The sequence below is a fragment of the Artemia sp. Qi Xiang Cuo genome, chromosome 4 (genome assembly GCF_049724085.1).
Source record: "Artemia sp. Qi Xiang Cuo chromosome 4, ASM4972408v1, whole genome shotgun sequence".
Classification (NCBI taxonomy): domain Eukaryota; kingdom Metazoa; phylum Arthropoda; class Branchiopoda; order Anostraca; family Artemiidae; genus Artemia; species Artemia sp. Qi Xiang Cuo.
Window position 1 is genome coordinate 46,491,763 of NC_142797.1, and position 21,118 is coordinate 46,512,880.

Sequence of the window (21,118 nt, forward strand, 5' to 3'; positions counted from 1 at the left end):
TGTATTAGAATGAATAATTTCTTTATCAACATCCTTTGACGGATAGGTCGGGATAAAATTGATAAAATCTTAGTATCAGAGTGAATAGATTTTATATCGACATCCTTTGCCGGAAATATCAGTTAACATTATCAAAACTTAAGTGTCAGAGTGATTAAATTCTATATCAACACCTATTGTCGTATACTTGGGGTAACATTGACAAAATCTAAGTATCTGAGTGAATAAATTCTGTATCAATGTCTTTTGACAGATACTTTTGGTAGCACTGATAAAATTTAAGTATCAGTGTGATTAAATTCTTTATTAACATTCTTTATCGATAACATTTCTCGGATATATCGGATAACATTTACAAAATCTATGTATTAGAATGAATAAATTCTTTATCAACATCTTTTGATAGATATTTCGGATAAAATTGACAAACTCTAAGTATCAGAGCAAATAAATTCTTCATCATAATCGTAAGCCGGATACATCGGTTATCCGGATAAAATTGACAAAATCTAAGTATCAGATTTAATAAATTCCTTATCAGCGTCTTATGTCGGATATGTCGGATAACATTGACAAAATATAAGTATAAGTGTGAATAAATTCTTTAATCACATTTTTTTATCCAGATAAGTTGTCGGATACGTCGAATAATATTGACAAAATCTATCTATTTGAATGAATAAATTCTTTATCAACATCATTTTTTGGATACGTCGGATAAAATTGACAAAATCTAAGTATCAGAGTGAACAACTTCTTTATCATCATCATATTCCGGATACATCGGTTATCCGGATAAAATTGACAAAATCTAAGTATCAGAGTGAATAAATTCTTTATCAGCATCTTACGTCAGATATGTCAGATAACATTTTTTTATCAACATCCTTTGTCAGATACATCTGATAAATTTGACAAAATTTAAGTATCAGAGTGAATAGATTCTTTATTATCGTCCTTTGTGAGATATACCTGATAAAATTGAGAAAATATAACTATCAGAGTGAATAAATTCTGTATCAATGTCTTTTGACAGATATTGTTGGTAGCACTGATAAAATTTAAGTATTATAGTGAATAAATTCTTTGTTAATATACTTTATCGATATAATTTCTTGGAGACATCAGATAACACTGACAAAATTTGTATATAACAATGAAAAAATTCCATTTCAACATCTTTTGACGAAAAGGTCGGATAGAACTGCTAAAGTATCATTATCAGAGAGAATAAATTCCTCATCATCATCATATGCCGGATACATCGGTTATCCGGATAAAATTGACAAAATTCTTTATCAGCATCTTATGTCAGATATGTCGGATAAGAGTGAATAATTTCTTTATCAACTTCTTTTGTTGGATACATCTGATAACATTCACAAAATCGAAGTATCAGAGCGAATAAATCACTTATGATTATCATTTGTCAGATATGCTTGATAAAATTGAGAAAATCTAAGTATCAGAGTGAATAGATTCATTATCAATGTCTTTTGACAGATACGTTTAATAACATTGACAAAATCTAAGTATCAGAGTAAACAAATTCTTTAATAGCATTTTTTTATCGACAGTTGTCGATTACGTCAGATAACATTGACAAAATCTATGTATTAGAATGAATAAATTCTTTATCAACATCATTTTTCGGATACGTCAGATAAAATTGACAAAATCTAAGTATAAGGGTGAAAAAGTTCTTTATCAATATCCTAGGCTGAATATGTCGGATAACATTATCAAAATCTAAGTATCAGAGTGATTAAATTCTTGATCAACATCCTTTGTCGGATACATAGGATAACATTGACATACTCTAAGTGCCAGAAAGAATAAATTCCTTATCGACATCTTTTGACGGATATATCGGATAAAAATGACAAAATCTATGTAGCAGAGCGAATAAATTATTTATCATCATCATATACCGGATTCATTGGTTATCCGGATAAAATGGACAAAATATAAGGATCAGATTGAATAAATTCTCTATCAGCATCTTTTGTCAGATATGTCGGATAACATTGTCAAAATCTAAGTGTCAGAGTGAATAAATTATTTATCAGCTTATTTTGTTGGATATATCAGATAAGATTCACAAAATCTAAGTATCAGCGCGAATAAATCCATTATCCTCATATCATTTGTCAGATACGCTTGTGAAAGTTGAGAAAATCCAAGTATCAGATGAATAAATTCGTTATCAGTGTCTTTTGACAGATACGTTTAATAACATTGACAAAATCTAAGTATCAGCGTGAATAAATTCTTTAATAACATTTTTTTTACTGTGTGTGTGTTGTCTCTGTGTGTGTGTAGTCTCTCAACATCAGTTGTCGGATACGTCAGATAACATTGACAAAATCTATGTATTAGAATGAATAAATTCTTTATCAACATCTTTTGACTGATATGTCGGATAAAATTGACAAAATCTAAGCATCAGAGCGAATAAATTCTTTATCATCATCATATGTGGTATACATCGGTTATCCGGATAAATTTGACAAAATATAATATCAGATTGAATAAATTCCTTATCAGTATCTTTTGTCAGATATGTCGGATAACATTGTCAAAATCTAAGTATGAGAGTGAATAAATTCGTTATCAACTTCTTTTGTTGGATACATCAGATAACATTCACAAAATCTAAGTATCAAATCGAAATCATCATTTTTCAGATACGCTTGATAAAATTGAGAAAATCCAAGTATCAGAGTCAATAAATTTGTTATCAATATCTTTTGATAGATACTTTTATTAACATTGACAAAATCTAAGTATCAGAGTGAATAAACTCTTTAATAACATTTTTTTATCGACATCAGTTGTCAGTTACGTCGGATAACATAGAAAAAATCTATGTATTAGTTCGAATAAATTCCTTATCAACATCATTTTTCGGATACTTCGGATAAAATTGAAAAAAATCTAAGTATCAGCGTGAACAAGTTCTTTATCAATATCCTATGCTGGATACGTCGGATAGCCTTATAAAAATCTAAGTATCAGAGTGAATAAATTCTTTATCGAAATCCTTTGTCGGATACATAGGGTAACATTGACAAAAGCCATTGATCATATAGACAAAGAACATAATAATATCAAACATGAAATGCATATTGAACCTGTCGAATACACACCAGTAAAAATTGTGTATGCCTAAAATGGAATAATGATTATTCTACTGATTACGAACTAAGAGAAGACAATAGCTCAATATCAAGAGAGAAAATAGTGAGCTATTTTATGGAACAGATTCAAAATGTCCAAAGTTGTTCGTTGGTATTCATATTGTATAATAATATATTTTTGTATTAATATCCTACATGACATTATTTCATTAAAAATATATTATGCATTACATTGTTATATGTTCGTTATTTTTAGAGTATGCTAGCATATCAAACGTTTAGAATGTCTATTAAAACATCGGGGATGTAAGAAACGGAATTTGCATACATCATATGTTGGATAGATAGGTTACATGGAGAAAATCTAAGTATCAGAATGAATAAATTTCTTATCAACACCTTTTGTCGGATAGGTCAAGATAAAATTTACAAAATCTAATTATCAGACTGAATAGATTCCTTATCAACATCCTTTGCGGGATATGCTCGTCAAAATCATAAAAATCTAATTGTCAGAGTCATAAAACTCTTTATCAACATCTATTTTCTGATACGTGAGATAACAGTGTCTAAATCTAAGTATTCGAATGAGTAAAGTTTTTTTATCAAATTAATTGTCAGATACATCAGATAAAATTAACTAAATCTAAGTATCAGATTGAATAAATTCTATATCAACATCCTTTGTCGGATATGTTGGATAGCATTGTCAAAACTATCTATTAGAGTGAATAAATTCTTTATCAACTTCATTTGTCTGATACATCAGATAACATTCACAAAATTTAAGTATCAGAGTGAATAAATTCTTTTTCATCGTCCTTTGTCCGATATGCTTGATAAAATTGGGAAAATCTAAGTATCAGAGTGAATAAATTATTTATCAATGTCTTTTGACGGGTATGTTTGATAACACTACCAAAATATAAGTATCATAGTGAATAAACTCTTTATCAACTTATTTTGTCGGACACATCAGATAACATTCACGAAATCTAAGTATCAGAGTGAATAAATTCTTTATCAACTTCCTTCGTTGGGTACATCAGATAAAATTCACGAAATTTAAGCATCAGAGTGAATAAATTCTTTATCATCGTACTTTGTCAGATATCTCTGATAAAATTGAGAAAATATAAACATAAGAGTGAATAAATTCTTTATCAATGACTCTTGACTGATATTTTTGTAAACACTGATAAAATTTAAGTATCAGAGTGAACGAATTCCATAATGGCATTCATTGTTGATACCATTTCTTGGATACGTTGGATAACATTGACAAATCTATGTATTAGAATGAATAAATTCTTTATCAACATCCTTTGAAGGATAGGTCGGGATAAAATTTATAAAATTTAAGTATCAGAGTGAATAGGTTCTTTGTCGACATCCTTTGCCGGAAATTTCAGCTAACACTATAGAAAACCTAAGTGTCAGAGTGATTAAATTCTGTATCAACATCTATTGTCAGATACATGGGGTAACATTGACAAAATCTAAGTATCAGAGTGAATAAATTGTTCTATCAGCATCTTTGTCAGATAAATCGAATAAAATTGACAAAATATAAGTATCAGATTGAATATATTCTTTATCAACATCTTTTACCAGATATATCGAATAACATTGTCAAAATCTAAGTTTCATAGTGAATAAATTCTGTATCAATGTCTTTTGGCAGATACTTTTGATAGCACTGATATAATTGAAGTATTATAGTGAGTAAATTCTTTATTAACATTCTTTTTCGATATCATTTCTTGGATATGTCGGATAACATTGAAAAAATCTATGTATTAGAATGAATAAATTCTTTATCAACATGTTTTGACGGATATGTCGGATAAAATTGACAAAATCTAAGTATCAGAGCGAAAAAATTCTTCATCATCATCATAAGCTGGATACATCAGTAATCCGAATAAAATTGACAAAATCTAAGTATCAAATGGAATAAATTCTTTATCAGCATCTTAAATCGGATATGTCGAATAACATTGTCAAAATCCAAGTATCAGAGTTAATACATTCTTTATCAACATCGTTTGTCGGATACATGATACTATTGCCAAACTCTAAGTTTCAGAGTGAATAAATTCATTATCAACATACTTTTCTGGATACGTCGGATATTATTAACAAAATTTAAGTATCAGAGTGAATAAATTCTTTATCAACGTCTTTTGTTGGATACATCGGATAACATTCACAAAATCTAAGTATCAGAGCGAAAAAAAATCCATTATCATCATTTTTCAGATACGCTTGATAAAATATAAAAAATCCAAGCATCAGAGTGAATAAATCCGTTATCAATGTCTTTTGACAGATACGTTTAATAACATTGACAAACTCTAACTATCAGAGTGAATAAGTTCTTTAATAACATTTTTTTATCGAGATAAGTTGTCGGATACGTTAAATAATATTGACAAAATCTATTTATTAGAATGAATAAATTCTTTATTAAAATCATTTGTCGGATACTTCGGATAAAATTGAAAAAATCTAAGTATAAGAGTGAACAAGTTCCTTATCAACATCCTATGCTGTACGTCGGATAACATTATCAAAATCTAAATATCAGAGTGTTTAAATTATATATCAATATCGTTTGTCGGATACATAGGATAACATTGACAAACTCTAAGTGCCAGAGTGAGTAACTTCATTATCAACATCCTTTTCTGGATACGTAGGATAACATTAACAAAATCTAAGCATCAGAGTGATTAAATTCTATATCAACATCCTTTTCTCGGATACATAGGATAAAATTGACAGAACACAAGTGTCAGAGTGAATGCAATATTTTTTTTATCAACATCCTTTGTCAGATACATCGGATAGAAATTGAAAACATCTAAGTATCAGAGTGAATAAATTCATTATCATCGTCCTTTGTCAGATACAGCTAATAAAAATGAGAAAATCTAAGTAACAGAGTGAACAAATTCTTTATTGGCATTCTTTATCGATATCATTTTTCGGATACATAGGATAAAATTGACAAAATCTAAGTGTCAGAGTGAATAAATTCCTTATCATCGTCATTTGTCAGATATACCAGATTAAATTCAGAAAATCTAAGTATCAGAGCTAAGAAATTCTTTATCATCATCATATGCCAGATACATCAGTTATCCAGATAAAATTGACAAAATCTAATTATCAGATTGAATAATTTCTTTATCAGCATCTTATGTCAGATATGTCAGATAACATTATCAAAATCTAAGTATCAGTGTGAACAAATCCCTTATCAACTTCTTTTGTTGAATACATCAGATAACATTCACAAAATATAAGTATCAGAGCTAATAAATCTATTATCATCATCATTTGTCAGATACGCTTGATAAAATTGAGAAAATCAAAGTATCACAGTGATTAAATTCGCTATCAATGTCTTTTGACAGATACGTTTAATAACATTGACAAAATCTAAGAATCAAAGTGAATAAATTCTTTAATAAGATTTTTTGTATCGACATGAGTTTTCGGTTACGTCGAATAACATTGAAAAAATCTATGTATTAGCATGAATAAATTCTTTATCACCATCTTTCGTCGGATACGACGGATAAAATTGACAAAATCTAAGTATCAGAGTGAACAAATTCTTTATCGACATCCTAGGGTGGAAACGTCGGATAAAATTATTAAAATATAAGCATCAGAATGATTAAATTCTTTATCAACATTCTTTGTAGGATAAGATAAGATAACATTTCAAACTCTAAGTGCCAGAGTGAATAAATTCTTTATCGATATCTTCTGACGGATGTCGGATAAAATTGACAAAATCTAAGTATCAGAGCGAATAAATTCTTTATCATCATCATATGCTGGATACATCGGTTATCCGGATAAAATTGATAAAATCTATGTATCAGATTGAATAAATTCTTTATTAGCATCTTACGTCAGTTATTTCGGATAACATTGTCCAAATTTATGCATCAGAGTGAATAAATTCTTTATCAACTTCTTTTGTTGGATACATCGGATAACATTCACAGAATATAAGTATCAGAGCGAATAAATCCATTATTATAATCATCATTTGTCAGATATGCTTGAAAAAATTGAGATAATCTAAGTATCAGAGTGAATAAATTCTTTGTCATTATCCTTTGATAGATAAGTTTGATAACATTGACAAAACATAAGTATCAGAGTGAATAAATTCTTTAATAATATTTTTTTTTATCAACATCAGTAGTCGGATACGTCGGATAACATTGACAAAATCTATGTATTAGAATGAATAAATTCCTTATCAACATCCTTTGTCGGATATGTCGGATAAAATTGACAAAATCTAAGTATCAGAGTTAGGTTAATTTACGTTCACTTAGAGTGGCGCACCACTCTAACACAAGCACCCCTCTAAGTGAACCTAAATTAACCTACCTTTTTACATGTCTTTCCCACTATGAATGTGGGTCTGAAAAGGTTTGCTTTCATCTGTAAGCAGTCTAACCTAAATTCAACATAACGATGCACAGGGTCAAATTAATGGAGTTTAGATTTTATGAATGTTATCTGATAACAAATTTATTCACACTGATACTTAGATTTTGTCACTTTTATCCGATGTATCTGACAATGGATGTTGATAAAAAAAAATGTAGTCACTCTGACACTTAAATTTTGTCAATTTTATCCTATGTCGTAGATAATTTCGGAGACCACAGTGCCTTTCCATGACGATAAAATAAAAGTTCAAAATTGAGATAAAATCCTCTTTATTAGACAGTGTATAGAAAATTCACAAAAAATACCAGATATTTCGGTCACATATACAGTGACCGTCATCAATAGTAAAACAAAACTAAAACAATTTAAAACAAAGGTTTATATACGAAATCAAATAAAACTACATATTGTTAAAATCTCTAATTCTTTTCAAAGCAAAGGCGGAAGCTAGCTTCCTTGACCTTCTTGGATTCGGTTGATTAACGTTCAATGATATAACATTTGGACAAAGGTCAACTACATTGGGTGAATTGAACTTTACTCTGTCAGATTTTAATAAATTATCATAGATAGAGTTCAGTCCATATTAACCTGTATCCCGATTGAAAGCAATATTCTTGAATAAGATTTTCTTTATTTCAAGAGTTTCACTAAAACTTTGCTTTAAACCCCGATCCCTAGAAATCAAAGAGACATTCTCGAACAAAATAAAATGGTCTGGAAAATTAAAAATATGTTCTGAAAGGGCTGAAGTAAATTCTACAGACTTAGAACCTTGCTTTAAATACGTAGAAATAGAATCTTTATGTTGTAATAATCTCATTTCCAAACTCTGGCTAGTACGTCCCACATATGATTTTCCGCAAGTACATGGGATCTGGTAAACCTCACTTTGTTGCCCCAATGAAGTTAGATCCTTTCCAGAATTTAAAAAACTACCCAAAGTAATATTACTCTTTTAAGCTACCCTTAGACCATTGCTTTGTAAAATTCTTTTAAGTTTTTCACTTAGCCCGGGTACATATGGTAAGGACCAAAAAACATCCTTTTCCCGAATTGTCTCCAAGACTTCCTTAGAAATCTCTAGAAACCTTTTTCTTCCTTTTGAAAAAGTCGGGTTAATTAACCATTCTGGATACATGTTGCTTATTAGTATTTTCCTTAGAAAAGACAACTCCTCCTCAACAAATTTTGGAGAGCAAATGCTAAAGATCCGATCAGTTAAAGAAATGATCAAACCAATTTTTACTTGGCGAGCGTGACCGGAACTATAAGACAAAAATTTATTGTTATTGGTCGGTTATCTGTAAATTTTAAAATCCAGAATATTTTGATTTTTCAAAAGAAGAACCTCAAGAAAAGGAAGTTTCTCATTGTCTTCCAATTCAACAGTAAACTTTAAATCTCCCCAAAACAATTAAGATCTTCCAAAAATTCTTTTAATTCCTCCTCCCCATAATCCCATACTGAAATAATGTCATCCATATACCGGCCCCAGAAAATATGTTTAAAAAAATATGAATCTAAGGAAATTGTTTCAATATTCTCCACAAAAATATTAGCTAATAAACGGAATAAAGGGCCCTCCATAGGTAAACCATTTATTTTTTCGAAATACCCCCCTCTGAATTGAAAAAAAATAAGAGAACTTATTGCACAACCTTACTAAATTCTTAATAACATATACTTCCATATCTGTTTTGCCACTAATAAAGTTCAAATTTTTCAACAGATTTCTTTCTAAATGAGTTTCGGCTGCTTTTGCATCAAAATTTGTGCACATTGATACAATTTCAAAGCTCAAAAGTAAAGAATTCGAAGATATTTCTACTTTTATCAGTTTTTCAACCAAATTCGAAGAATTCTTAATATACGAAATTTGTCTAGACAAGTGGTTTACAGATTGACACTAACCATTCGCTCAAAACACTTGTTGGTGACCTTTCACTTGACACAATTGGTCGTAATGGTAGGTTAGGCTTATGAATTTTGGGAAGTCCATATGATTTAGGGCACAAGGAACTGCGTGGCAGGCATTTGTAATAAAGTTGAGGTGTAATTTTTCCTTCATCCTTTAAGCACTTCAATTCGTTCTTAAACTTATTTGTAAAAGAGTCTGTTGGATTATACGATATCTTCTTGTATGTTTTTTCATCATTTAGTAAACTTCTTAATTTTGATTCTTAGTCCTCAGTATTGATCACAACTAAAGTGTTACTCTTATCTGCTTTTGTAATGGTAATTGAACTGTCTTTTTTCAAGTTTTTAAGAGACCTTATGTCTTTGATGGTCGTACTAGGAAATTCCGGTTTCAATACAAAATTAGATAGGGTTTCAACAGGAAAAGCTCTTACTAAGCTAACATCTTTTATTAGATTTGCGTTTTCGTGCAAAGATGTTTCTACTGAAGAGATAATGTCTTCCACGGGGATTTTATCTGGTTTAAAACAAATTTCGGACCATTTTCAAGCACTGATTGCTCTTGTATCGTTAAAGTTCTTGCTGAAAAATTAACCAAACCTGGTCCAAGAATTGACGAAGGTATTACCGCATTATTTGTTGATAATTTCGATTTTTTTTAGCAGTCTTTCTCTGGAAAGGCGAAAGTCATGATTGAAGTGATTGTTTCCTGTTTGTTGAATAAAACGAAAGTCACTTACACTAACCTTTTTTGATATAAGATGTTCAAGGGAAAGTTTATCTCTCACAATCAAAGCTCTTTTTTTACTTTTATCCTTAATAATGTGATTTAAAGTCTTGAAATGTAAGCTTCGTTCAAACTTTTCTTCCTTGAAAGTGCCCAAATGTCAATTGAATTTTAGTGAAGGTGGCACAATTCTCATCTTCTTACATGGTAGAAGAAAATCCTGTTGGTTGAAAGCATTTGCATGATATTTTTGAGTGTTTATATATTTATACAAATTTTTGGTCAAATAATCCCCATAAATATGACGTAGATAATTTCGGAGACCACACTGCCTTTCCATGACGATAAAATAAAAGTTAAAAATAGGGATAAATGCCTTTTTAATTGACAGTGTATAGAAAATTCACAAAAAATACCAGATATTTCGGTCACATATACAGTGACCGTCATCAGTAGTAAAACTAAAACTAAAACAATTTAAAACAAGAGTTTATATACGAAATCAAATAAAACTACATATTGTTTATTTCTAGGTCTCTTTGATTTCTAGTGATCGGGGTTTAAAGCAAAATTTTCGTGAAATTCTTCAGATAAGGACAATATCGTGCAAGATCACTTCTCTCTACCACAACAATAGTGAATTTGTGCTGAGCTAGATCTATCATTATTTATCAACTTATAATGGAGCGGATTTCAATTCATCCTATGTACTTAAACCCTGTCAAAACTCTGTATCATTTAAACCGAATCCAAGAATGTCAAGGCGGCTAGCTTCCGCCTTTGCTTTGAAAAGAATTAGAGATTTAAACAATACGTAGTTTTATTTGATTTCGTATATAAACTTTTGTTTTAAATTGTTTTAGTTTATTTTTACTACTGATGACGGTCACTGTATATGTGACCGAAATATCTGGTATTTTTGGTGAATTTTCTATACACTGTCTATTAAAAAGGATTTTATCCCTATTTTGAACTTTTATTTTATCCTATGTATCCGAGAATAGGATGTTGATATAGAATTTAGTCACTCTTATACTTAGATTTTGATAACGTTATCTGACGTATCCAGAAAAACATGTTGATAATGAATTTATTCACTCTGACACTTAGAGTTTTTCAATGTTATCCTATGTATCCGAAAAAAGGATTTTGATATTCAATTTAATCACTCTAATACTTAGATTTTGATAATGTTATCCGACGTATCCAGGAAAGGATGTTGATAATCATTTTTTTCACTCTGACACTTAGTTTGTCATTGATTTCATATATATCCGACAATGGATGTTAATATTGAATTTAATCACTCTGGTACTTAGATTTTGTCAATTTTATCCGTCGTATCCGATAAATGATGTTGATAAAGAATTTATTCATCCTAATATTTAGATTTTGTCAATGTTATCCGACGTACCCGACAAATGATTTCTCGAAAAGAAAATGTTATTTATGAATTTATTTAATCTGATACTTAGATTTTGTTAATGTTATCAAAAGATCTGTCAAAATACATTGATAACAAATTTATTCACTCTGATACTTGAATTTTCTCAATTTTATCAAGCGTATCTGACAAATGATGATGATAATGCATTTTTTCGCTCTGATACGTAGATTTTGTGAATGTTATCCGATGTATCCAAAAAAGAAGTTGATAAAGAATTTATTCACTCTGATACTTAGATTTTGATAACTTTATCCGAAGTATCGAGAAAAACAGGCTGGTAAAGATTTTTTTCACTCTGGCACTTATAGCTCGCCATTTATTTCCAGTATATTTGATAAAAGATGTTACTATACAGTCTAATAATACGAGCAATTAGATTTTGACGATTATATCTAACTTATCCATCATACGATGTTGATAAACAACTTGTTCACTCTGATACTTAGATTTTGTCAATTTTATCTTACGTATCCGACAAATAGTGTTGATAAAGAATTTATTCATTCTAATACATAGATTTTGCCAATGCTATCTGACGTATCTAGCAACTTATGTTGGTCAACCTTCTTAAGACCATTGGCGGGTGTGCCTTGTTTGCCTCTTTTTTAAATTCTTGATCAGCATGCCCTAAGACTCTAGGCAGGCATGCCTTTCCAAAAACTAACCTGACAAGTATGTGTACAATAAGAGAGTCATGCATACTCCTGCCATTTACCCGTGCCCCAGCCATTTAAACATTTGCTTTTCAATTACTTGGACTATCTGTCTTGACTTTTCTCTGTCTACAATTACCCAGCCCAGTCTTGATGCAATCTATTGCCCAAAATACTTGATAACTTCAATTCAACTTATACTTAAATACTTATACTTATGTCATCCGACATATCCGAGAAATATTATCGATAAAGAATTTTAATAAAGAATTTATTCACTCTGATACTTAAATTTTATCAGTGCTACCAAAAGTATCTGTCAAAAGACATTGATACAGAATTTATTCACTCTGATACTTAGATTTTGACAATGTTATCCGATGTATCCGCCAAAAGATGTTGATAAAGAATTTATTCACTCTGATACTTAGATTTTGTGAATGTTACGAAAGGTATCTGACAATAGATGTTGAAACAGAATTTAATCACTCTGACACTTAGGTTTTGGTAACGTTAATTGACATTTCCGGTAAAGGATGTCGATAAAGAATGTATTCACTCTAATGCATAGATTTTATCAATTTTATCCCTACCTATCCGTCAAAGGATGTTGATAAAGAATTTATTCATTCTAATACATATATTTCATCAATGTTATCCGAAGTATCCAAGAAATTATATCGATAATGAATGCCAATAAGGAATTTGTTCACTCTGATACTTAAATTTTATCAGTGCTACCAAAAGTATCTGTCAAAAGATATTGATAAGGAAGTTATTAACTCTAATATATATATTTTCTCAATTTTATCAGAGATATATGACAAAGTACGATGATAAAGAATTTATTTACTCTGATACTTAGATTTCGTGAATGTTATCTGATGTATCCGACGGAAGAAGTTGATAAAGAATTTATTCACTCTGATACTTAGATTTTGTAAATGTTATCTGATGTATCCGACAAAATAAGTTGATAAAGAATTTTTTCACTCTGATACTTAGATTTTTTATTTTATCAAGCATATCCGACAAAGGACGATGAAAAAGAATTTATTCACTCTTATACTTAGAATTTATGAATGTTATGTGATGTATCAGACAAATGAAGTTGATAAAGAATTTATGAACTCTAATAGATAGATTTTTACAATGTTATCCGACATATCCGACAAAGGATGTTGATTTAGATTTTATTCTATCTGATGTTAGATTTAGTCAATTTTATCCGATGTATCTGAGAAAGATTTTGATAGAAAAAATTTATTCACCCTGATACTTAGATTTTGTCAATGTTATCCCACGTATCTGACAATAAATGTTGATACAGATTATCATCACTCTGCCACTTATGTTTTGATAATGATAACCGACATATCCGGTAAAGGATGTTGATAAAGAATCTATTTGCTCTAATACTTAGATTTTACCAATTTTATCCTGACCTATCCGACAAAAGGTGTTGATAAAGAATTTATTCATTCTGATACTTAATTTTCTCCATATAAACCTATCTATCCAACATATGATGTATGCCAATTCCTTTTCTTACATCTCCGATGTTTGAACAGACATTCTAAACGTTTGATATGCTAGCATACTCTAAACATAATGAACATATAACAATGTAATGCATAATATGTTTTTAATGAGATAATGTCATGTAGGATAATAATACAAAAATACATAATTATACATTATTAATATCAATGAACAATTTTGGACATTTTGAATCTGTTCCATAAAATAGTTCACCATGTTCTCTCTTGGTATTGTAGCTATTGTGTTCTCTTAGTTTGTAATCAGTAGAATAATCATTATTCCATTTTTTGTCATACACAAATTTTACTGGTGTGTCACCGACAGGCTCAATATGCATTTCATCTTTGCTATTATTAGGTTCAGTGTCTATATGATCAATGGTAGTAACGGTTTCTGGCACTTTGTTTTTCATCGATTTATCTTTATATTCCCTAGTGATATTTTCTACCAATGCCCTTTTTATTTTTTCAGCAATTTCACTGTCTATTACAGCATTACTTTTACACAGGTAACAGTTCCTGCATGTGGACAAGATATGGTTTATAATATTCGTAGAAGAGTATGCCTGTCTTCTTTTGATCTTCCGTTGAATGCTAATACCCAAAAGCTGACGATAGGATATATCAGTAGGTAAAGTGTTACCAGCAACAGTAACAAGGTTTTGTTTTCTATCATCGACGATTATTTTTGTGTTGGTATTCTCTTTGAGTGCATTAATCTCTGGAGATCTCAATCTCGCATATCCACCATCATAAGAGTTAAATTGTTTTGGTACTCCAAAGAAATTTAATTTCTTCTTGTTATGACAATGCACCCATACATTTCCAATAAGATCTCCACTTATACTTATTTCGTAGTTCAAATACTTCTCTATGTCAGCATTCAATGATACAATAACACTCTCATGTGAACACACTTTCTTAATATGCTTCATCTTCATTTTTTTAAACATTTGAATTATGTGTTTATCCGTCCACTACGTAAAAATTACTAATTTAGTACATGCAATAAACTAGGTAGTGTTGATAAACCGCCATAGAGTACCCGTGGGAAAGCCACGTCGTGTCTATGAGCAAGCATAGAGAATGATTGGTACAACCGCAAGTATATTTCATGTCATTATAAGATACGTAAAAGAAAAAACATTAAAAAACTTCAAAGAAGTGTAAAACAAAGTATAAAAAAATTGGAGAGGGGGACCCCCAAAAAGTTGAAGGGAGGGCCCTCTTTGAGGTTGGGGATAGGGGGCCCTTGGATGTTGAGGTCCTTGCTGGTTCGGGTCATTGGTGGTTGTGGTCTTTGATTGTTCAAACCCAAAATAATCTCACTAGTTGTTTTCTAAGGATTTCTAAGGATTGTTCTGATTTTCTTTATTAAAATTCTTTTCTTGACATCTACACCTTTATTAGTATCAACTCTTTAGTATACTACAATGTTAAAGCATATTTTATATTGACAAGACTGCTCAAATGGTACTTGTGTATTATAAAGAACACAGTCAAGGAGTAAAGCTAGGTCAAGTCATAAGGTCATCATGGTTCCTATGAGTCTATTACTTTCAACTTTTAGCATACCCCAATGTTAAATCGTATCTTATATTGGCATCACTGCTCAACTGGTATTTGTGTATTATACAGAACACAGTCAAGAAGTAAAGGTAGGTCAAGTCCCTTGATCACCTTGTCATCGTTAACCGTTTCCATAGATTGATGCCAACGATGCTATTCCAAATTTATAATAAATTACCTAAGAGTTGGCAACCCCGTCGGGATTACCTTAACCGGTGAGCAGTTTAACCTTTTTTACCGCCTTCATACAATCCAATTAAAAATTTTACCGACCTCTGTTTCATCCCTATTATAATCACCAATTAAGATCATTCATATCAGAGTTATGACAATGGAATACCTTTTTTCGCAATTTGAGTTAGTTTACGCAATGATACAACTTTTTATCATTATTAGATACCGATGATAATGTAAACGACACTGAACGAAAAGCAGTTTAACCCTTTTAACCACCTTCATACAATCCAATTAAAAATGTTACCGAGCCCTGTTTCATCCATACTATTCATTCACCAATTTGGATCATTTAGATTAGAGTTACGAAATGGAATACCATTTCGCAAATAGAGTTAGCTATGATATCGTTAAAGTCCAAACACGATTATATTACCTCCGTGCCAAAACTAGTAGTTTTACAAAGAGACCACCTTTGAATACGCAATATGAAGATCTCTAATTTTGGCTATTGTACCTAGAAAAATATGTCTGACAAGTCTTGTACCGTTTGTATCAATAGATGACGGCCCGTGGTAAGGCATATTACGCAATCACTCGTCAAATCTTATACATGCTTAGTACTTGCGTTTTTTTTATGTTTCATTTTCTTTCACAACTTTTTTCTCATAGAACCTGTATATTCCAAAGATTTGTGTCCGCAAAAGGATTCGAAAGGGATTTCCTATCAATGAAATGGAGTGCTAGAAAGCTGGACTATAAAAGCCTTTCCAATATTATTATTTGGCTAATATATTCTAAGCGATAACCTATTGCACGTATGGAAAATCACCTGTCCCACTCTCTAGAACGATTAAATTGATCGCATGTTTCCAACCCTTTCCGCATGAGAGCGCACAATTATCCCAATGCTATTGATTTTTGCTCCATTGGATGCACCTGCCTATTATAGCGTTATTAATTTTCTAAATTGATCTAGACAGGTTAACTTAGCTATTGAATCAGTAAGATGTTATATACCATTGGCTTCAGATATTTCATTTCATAAATGATTATGTATTAAAGATTCATCCTGGAACAAGAAATCTAAAGAATGAAGGCTGTTCTAAATACAAATTTTATTAATAAAAACAAATTTACAAGCATTATTAAAACGCAGTAAAAGTAATTAAAACTCAACAAATAGAAAAACAAAACTAAGGATAAAATATAAGCAAAAACAGCCATGAATTTCTGAAAGGCAGGGGGGCATAGCAACCAATTCCAGAGCGGGGCTCTGGAGTTGTTCGTTAGTATTCACCGATGGCAGTAAGAGTTGAAGCGGAAGTGTCTAAGGTTATTAATTTTTAGAAGTCGTAATCAGGAACCCTTTAGGTCATGGGAAACTTTTAATAAGATATCATTCTAAATTATCATATTTGATAATGTTAAGCAAGAAAGTGTCAGAATTGAATGCTCAATCCGTTCACTTGTCTAACTCCTGAAAGATGAGGTCTGATATGACGTTCTGATAACTTTTTGCTTGCAAAATTATAACTCTTAATGGTACCTCTACATTGAAAATTGGAACTTGTGTATTATAGTGACCACAACCTAGGAATTTAACTTTTTCCTACTTTTTATTTTAATATTTATTTTATTGCTGGATGTTTGCATGTGCAGTTGAAGTGGAAGTGTCTAGGGTTAGCCATTTTTAGTAGCCGTAATCAGGAATCATTTAGGTCATGGGGAACTTTTAAAAAGATAATGTTAAGCAAGAAAGTGTCAGAATTGAATGTTAAATCCGTTCGCTTGTCTAACTCTCGAAAGATAAGGTCTGATATGACGTTCTGATAACTTTTTTCTTACACATTTATAACTCTTAATGCAGCCTCTATATTGAAAATTGGAACTTTTGTATTATAGCGACCACAACCAAGAAATTTCAACGTTTCTCTTAATTTTCTTTTAATATTGATTTTATTGTTGGATGTTTGCATGAACAGTTGAAGTGGAAGTGTCTAAGGTTAGTAATTTTTAGAAGTCGTAATCAGGAATCATTTAGGTCATGGGGAACTTTAAAAAAAATAATGTTAAGCAAGAAAGTGTCAGAATTGAATGTTCAATCCGTTCGCTTGTCTAACTCCCGAAAGATGAAGTATAGCGACCATAAGCTAGAAATTCTAACTTTTTCCTAAATTATCTTTTAATATTGATTTTATTGTTGGATATTTGCATGAACAGTTGAAGTGGAAATGTATTAGGTTAGTAATTTTTAGAAGTCTTAATCAGGAATCATTTAGGTCAAGGGGAACTTTTATAAAAATAATGTTAAGGAAGAAAGTGTCAGAATTAAATGTTCAATCCGTTCGCTTTTCTAACTCACGAAAGATGAGGTCTGATATGACGTTCTGATAACTTTTTTTTTTACATATTTATAACTCTTAATGGAGACTCTATATCGAAGTTGGAACTTGTGTATTTTAGCGACCACAACCATGAAAAGTTGCCATGAAAAGTTGAAGTGCAAGTGTCTAAGGTTAGTAATTTTTAGAAGTCGTAATCAGGAATAGTCGTAATCATTTAGGTCATAGGGAACTTTTAAAAAATATCATTCTAAATTATCATAATTGATAATGTTAAGCAAGAAAGTTTCAGAATTGAATGTTCATCCCGTTCGCTTGTCTAACTCCCGAAAGATGAGGTCTGATATGACGTTCTGATAACTTTTTTCTTACACATTTATAACTCGTAATGGAGCCTCTATGTCGAAAATTGGAACTTGTTTATTATAGCGACCACCATCCTAGAAATTCTAACTTTTTCCTTGATTATCTTTTAATGTTGATTTTATTGTTGGATGTTTGCATGAACAGTTGAAGTGAAAATGTCTAAGGTTAGTAATTTTTAGAAGTCGTAATCGGGAATCATTTAAGTCAAGGGGAACTTTTAAAAAGAAAATGTTAAGCAAGAAAGTGTCGGAATTAAATGTTCAATCCGTTCGCTTTTCTAACTCCCGAAAGATGAGGTCTGATATGACTTTCTGATAATTTTTTCTTACACATTTATAACTCTTAATGGAGCCTCTATATTGAAAGTTGAAACTTGTGTATTATAACGACCACAACCTAGAAATTCTATCTTTTTCCTTAACTTTCTTTTAATATTGATTTTATTGTTAGATATTTGCATGAACAGTTGAGGTGCAAGGGTCAAAGGTTAGTAATTTTTAGAAGTCGTAATCAGGAATCATTTAGGTCATAGGGAACTTAAAAAGATATCATTCTAAATTATCACAATTGATAATTTTAAGCAAGAAAATGTCAGACTTGAAAGTTCCATCCGTTTGCTTGTCTAAATCCCGAAAGAAGAGGTCTGATATGACGTTCTGATAACTTTTTTCTTACAACTTTATAACTCTTAATGGTGCCTCTATACTGAAAATTGGAACTTGTGTATTATAGCGGCCACAACCTAGAAATTCTAACTCTTTCCTGTCTAAATTACTCCTAAAATGTCTCAATCTGTTTCGTCCAAATATTCCCCTAAATGTCCATTAATCTCTGTCGGTTCCTTTGTCCTGACAACTGTGCACTGTCACATTTGAAATTCTCAGGAAACCATTCCCACGTTAAATATATTCAATCTATATTAATCTCGTTTGAATAACTGAAAATTATCTAATATGTCCTAGTTACATTATTAAGGCTTCGAAATAATAATTCCTGAATTTATCTCTCAGGCTAAAGGAAATGAAACCTTATTAAACTAGAATATCTATCTCTTTAGAGTCCCGTATAATTCCCAGAAATCGGGTCTGATGTCACTCCCGGCAGTATTCATTGTGCTTGTGGCTGTGACGTCAATAAGTTTAGTATGTAAACCCCTTCTCCTACTTGCGTCTTAAAAAAGTTTAAAAAAAAGTGTCGGGACTGGGTTTCGGAGGGATAGGGATACCCTTAAAGTTATTGAAGGGATATTACTTGCATTTGAAAGTTTCTGGATGTCCCAACTTCTGGATATCTCTGAAAAGTCTCCCTTCGGGATGGGAGTGTATCACTTATTTCTTCCTTCCCATCTTGGGAAAAGAGGACGCGTACCGCTAGCTGTGCATGCTAACGCATTTTCTCCTCTTTCTGGATGTGTTTTAGAATAGCTCCTAAGGTATTCCTTAACCCCCTCCCCCCAATAATTATATCTTAGATTTTTAGTATTTATAGTTTTCTGGGGTTAAAAATTTAGGATCATAAAGATTTATATGCGCGTGGACGCATATAGTTATAATTCAAAATTGTCACCTTGGATGGGAAAACCATTTTATCATACAGTGGAAGGAATAGGCTGGGTCACTCCATGCCCAAATTGAATTTTGAGCGATTGTCTTCCATTAAGGAAAATTCAGGATTTTACATACAAGTCCAGTGGACATTGTCCGTCACGCGTCCACCCAAAATCAATCCAATCTTTCATCTCTCTTTCGTTCTATGACTATCTACCATGGTCCTGCCCTATGAATGGCGTATGGACGGATTATAGATAGACTTATCTATAAACAAATGAAACGACATAATTTTATACAATCCTAAAAAGGGCTAATGCCAGATTTGCCTCTCACTCACTTGGACTATCTTTCATGGCTTTTTCCCCGATTAGCCATGGCTCGGGGCCTGCAACTACTTGATTTTAATTCAATCATTTAAATTGAAGTCAAGTAATTGCGGAAATCAAGCCATTACTAATTGTAGAAAAATCCAAGACAGATATTCCGAGTGAGTGAGATGGCAAATCTGGCATAAGCCCTTTTTAGTATTGTATAAAAATGATGTCGTTTCATTTGTTGATAGATAGGTCTATCTATCATCCCTCCATAGGTAATTCCTATATTAAAACTAAGGTTGGTAGTCATAGAACTAAGCATGAAAGATTGGATTGATTTTGGGTTGACGCTTGACGAACAATGTCCACTGGACCTGTATGCAAAATCTGGGACTGAATTTGCTTGGACTCACAGGCAAACAAGTGAAATCTAAGCCTAATTGGCTTGGCCACTTGTAGTCTATAGGTGGAATACCGTGTGATAGGATTGAAACATGACCAAGAAGTCCCATGGACTCCCAGGCGAAAGGTGAAACCTATAGCTTTCCAAGTAAATACTTTCTAAGACCACACTGGTTATACATGATGTATAAAGCTAAGAGAGGGTTTGGAAATAATAAGTGATAAATAAAACCATAAAAGGGTGAGAAAACGAGGATTTTGCCAGCCAGTGGTAAAACATGAAGACGAAAAACCAGCAAATATTTTGACAAGTACCTCCGCCAAGTCGAGTTTTTTTAGCACTGAGGACGACTTGGCGGAGGTCCTTGTCGAAATATTTGCTGGGTTTTTTGTCTTCATGTTTTACCACTGGCTGGCAAAATCCTTGTTTTCTCACCCTTTTTTGGTTTTATTTATCATTTATTATTTCCTTTCCTCTCTTAGCT